We start from the raw sequence: 3,719 nt of genomic DNA on the forward strand, positions 1-3,719 counted from the left end.
AAAGAGCCCATGGCTGTTTCCAACACAGAGGGCTAGAGGACTAGGGAATACAGTCCCCAATGGCACCAACCATTTGCCTCATCATTTCCTTCCAGTGCTTAATGACCATTTTCAAAATAATCCTTTTCTCGAATAATGAGCATTTTTGTGTATTCATTCATAAAAATTGTCCATGTGCAATATGCACAAACATGACATTTATATATACATCCTTTATGACTATACAAGTGTTATAGTAATGGATGTAAGATTACACCAGAAAATTTAGGGTGCACAGATGTACCCGGGCTTAATTTTATGCAGGTTCAACATTCCTTCTAATCAAGTTATGCAATAATGTCAATATCTTAAATAGCATTTCACATTTCTGTTTTTGCAGTGATTGGTTTTTGGATTTTGTTGGGCATATGATTTTTTAATCTCAGCTCAAAGGAAAAGTAAGAATTTGCTATTGTTTCAAAATATGTAGTATTGTGTGGGACAGAGGACTCGGCATATTTACTAATAAGTATCGATATAGATATTACATTTCACAGGACAAAAGAAAGGTAAATTCCAGTTAAAGATCTAAAATCTAACTTGTCAGTACTGAGAAACTTAGAGGAAAGATTTTTTAAAAGAGGGTAACATTAAAAAATTATATAAAATAAAGTTTTACTTTATCTCACTCTTCAGAGACCTGTGTGTATGTCTCTGTGTGTGTCTGCAAACACCAAGTTGTCCACAGCTCAGCTGTTATACACGAATATCATTTACTGACAAGTAGACCAGAGAATTGTTGGTTCTTAAATTAGCTGAAACTTAAACAGTTCAGTAATTTGGCACATTGTGCATATGTAATGCATTAATTGCTGCTAGAGGTGATGATTTTTAGTGTAGGTCATATAGAATGTGCTTACTTATATGGCTCCATAGACTTTCTGAAAAATTGGCATACATAAGTAACTTTTTTCCATACTGAATGAAAATGGTCCTCTTCACTTAAAAGAGTTAAAATGCCTTCCCAAAGTAAATACTATGATCCTTTTTCTCTGACAGGATCAGACCAACTGTTCCTCATCACCAATAGAATTCTGTTTGTGTCCTCTTTTGCCTTTCCTGCCCCTGTTCAGACTCTTGGAGAAAGGAGTGAATCACTTGGCAGTTGTCTTTGTTTCTTCCTCCTTTTCACCTTCACCTTTACCTCTCGTTAGTGTTCCCAACTCTCCCTCATACACAAACACACACTGACTCCAGAAGCTAACTTCATTGCATGCCACTTTGAGAATGTTAGTGTCTCTTTTCTTTCCTGTTTTTCTAGAATCAACCCAGGCATCAGTTGAAATGATTTCCAATTTCACTTTTCTCCAAATACCACAGTTCACCTTTTTAAGCATACGTGTTTTCTGAATATTCAGAAAGGATTAGCAAAAATTATTTTCTACCCAATTCTTTCTGTTTGGCTTTTAAAGTTTCATTGTGGATGCCTTGGAATGACGGTGAACATGAACTCACTTTTCTAATTTCTAGTGTGGTAACAAAAGTGAGACTGCTAGAAAAATGAAACAACAGGTGATGGGTTCAGTCATATTTGGCCATTTAAAAGCATATCTGTCCAGGTTTTCTGCTTACCTGCCTGCATATTGGTGGAAATTTTTGGTTAAACATTGAAAATATATTTTTCTTAAATTTATGTCTGGCATTTTGAAATGGTATTTTGAGAGATTGACATACATGCATATATATTATAAAAGTAGACTAAATTACTGGTAAATTCTAGGGAACCTACAAGATATATATTTCATTCTGACCTAATGCATTTTTCTTGATAATTTATAAGGAATTAATTAGTTCCTTGAAATCTTCTATTCCATAGAGACTAATTCCTAAGGAACATCCTTAAAGTTGACAGGACATCTTATGTACATTCGATGATAAACATAAAAGGTTAAGACATTCTATTTATTTCAGAATGAAATATTATTTGAGATTTGCTTTTTTTGTCAGGTAGATTTTGCACACAGTCATGATGCCTCTATTATTTTCACAGGGGCTTCAAAAAAGTGAAGAGTACACATGCTTTATATGTAATTTTTTTAAATGTTAGAGTATTTTTTAAGGTAAGAGTTAATGGATTTATACTCTCAAAAATAATAAAGTCAACTTTATGCAGGAGCACAATTTTCAATCTTTTACTCATATACTACAAGTATCTTTATAATCTAGATCTGTAGCCCATTCTTGCTCATTGCTTATTTCCTACTTGTGCTTCTTTAATATGTATTTCTGCCAACTTTTTACTGCAAGTGCAGATTGTCAGGCAGAAGGTCAAGTGTTCGAGGCCAAGGGCTCAGTAAGCCAAATACTGCTGTATTATCTTTAAGGGAAGAGCTCTTGTTCCTGTAGGTTAAGTTGTATGTATCTGTGCTGTCTGATTTAATGTCATGTATACACTCATTCATTAATTCATCTATTACTCATTAGTATGTATAAAGTGAAGAGTGCTTGATTAGACTGTAACAACTGCAAAACAGGTAGAAGACATAGTGACTGCCCCTCAAGGACTTTTTATAGTATAGAGAGTAAAACTTGAATAGGTATTTAAAGAATCACATACATAGTTCAAAATCTGAGGTCTTTTGCATACCGAAGTGCATTTAATAATGTCATACTTGATTAATTAAGGCAGATTCATGAAGAGGATCATGAAAATGCATCACAGTCTATGCATTTGGGGAATTATAGAAAACAATAATAATGATAACTTATTAAAGTTAAGTTGAAACATTGTTTTAAATATTTATGTTATATATTAATATTATAGTTATGTGAATAAAATTAACTTATCATTATTATTGTCAGATGTTTTACATGTTTTAGAAATATTAAATATTTTAGTTCTCATGAACACCCTCTGAGGCAGCTATCACTAATAATCTTATATAGGTATGAAAATTAAAGTACAAAGACTTTCTTGTGTACAGTCGCATAGGAAATAAATGGTGCGGTCCAGCTCAAACTCATGCTCAGGTGTTCTGGCTCCACTTCATCACTACGATATTAAGAAGTATTAATAAGTGTGATCTCAGGCAAAATAAGAAAAGCTATGTGCAGCTTTTAGATTTATTTGGAGCTGTATCTTCCTATTAAAAGGTACCACGGTTATTAGTAGAGGGGATACTTGGGAAAGGTCAAAAGTAGGGACTTTGTTTTAAATAGGAGAAAAAACCCCAAATTTTCAACATAAATTAGAAATAAGAAGGCAGTTTAATTAGAGGCCTATTTTTAAAAGATAGGTGAGATTTTTTTCAGAATGCTAAGATGTTAGTAAGTATGACCCTTATAGTGAGCACAGAGAGTAAGGGTGGCTGAGACAGATAATCTGACTGATCATTTTCTAATAATAGTTTAGTTTATTTTCATTTTAAGTTTTTTAAAATGTGCTTACTTTGAACAGAGTACAGTATTATAAAATTTTTAAAGTTTATTATTTTTAGAATTATATGCTTACATATAAAGAGAAAATTATTAGTTTTACAACATAATTTTCTTTTCCCCATGTCCTAATTTTTCCCTCTTAGAAAAAAGTATCCTCAATATATAAATAGAAATTGGAATAGTTACTTAATATATTTATTTCTAGTATATTGTCTAAATTGCATTTATTTTATTAAATGACAGCTGTAACAAAGTCATATAAGCATAAATCAAATAATTATTGAGCTTTTCATCAAGAAGTC

Source organism: Artibeus jamaicensis, unplaced genomic scaffold, assembly GCF_021234435.1.
Source record: "Artibeus jamaicensis isolate MK-2021 breed Jamaican fruit bat unplaced genomic scaffold, CSHL_Jam_final scaffold_916, whole genome shotgun sequence".
NCBI classification, from domain to species: Eukaryota; Metazoa; Chordata; class Mammalia; order Chiroptera; family Phyllostomidae; genus Artibeus; species Artibeus jamaicensis.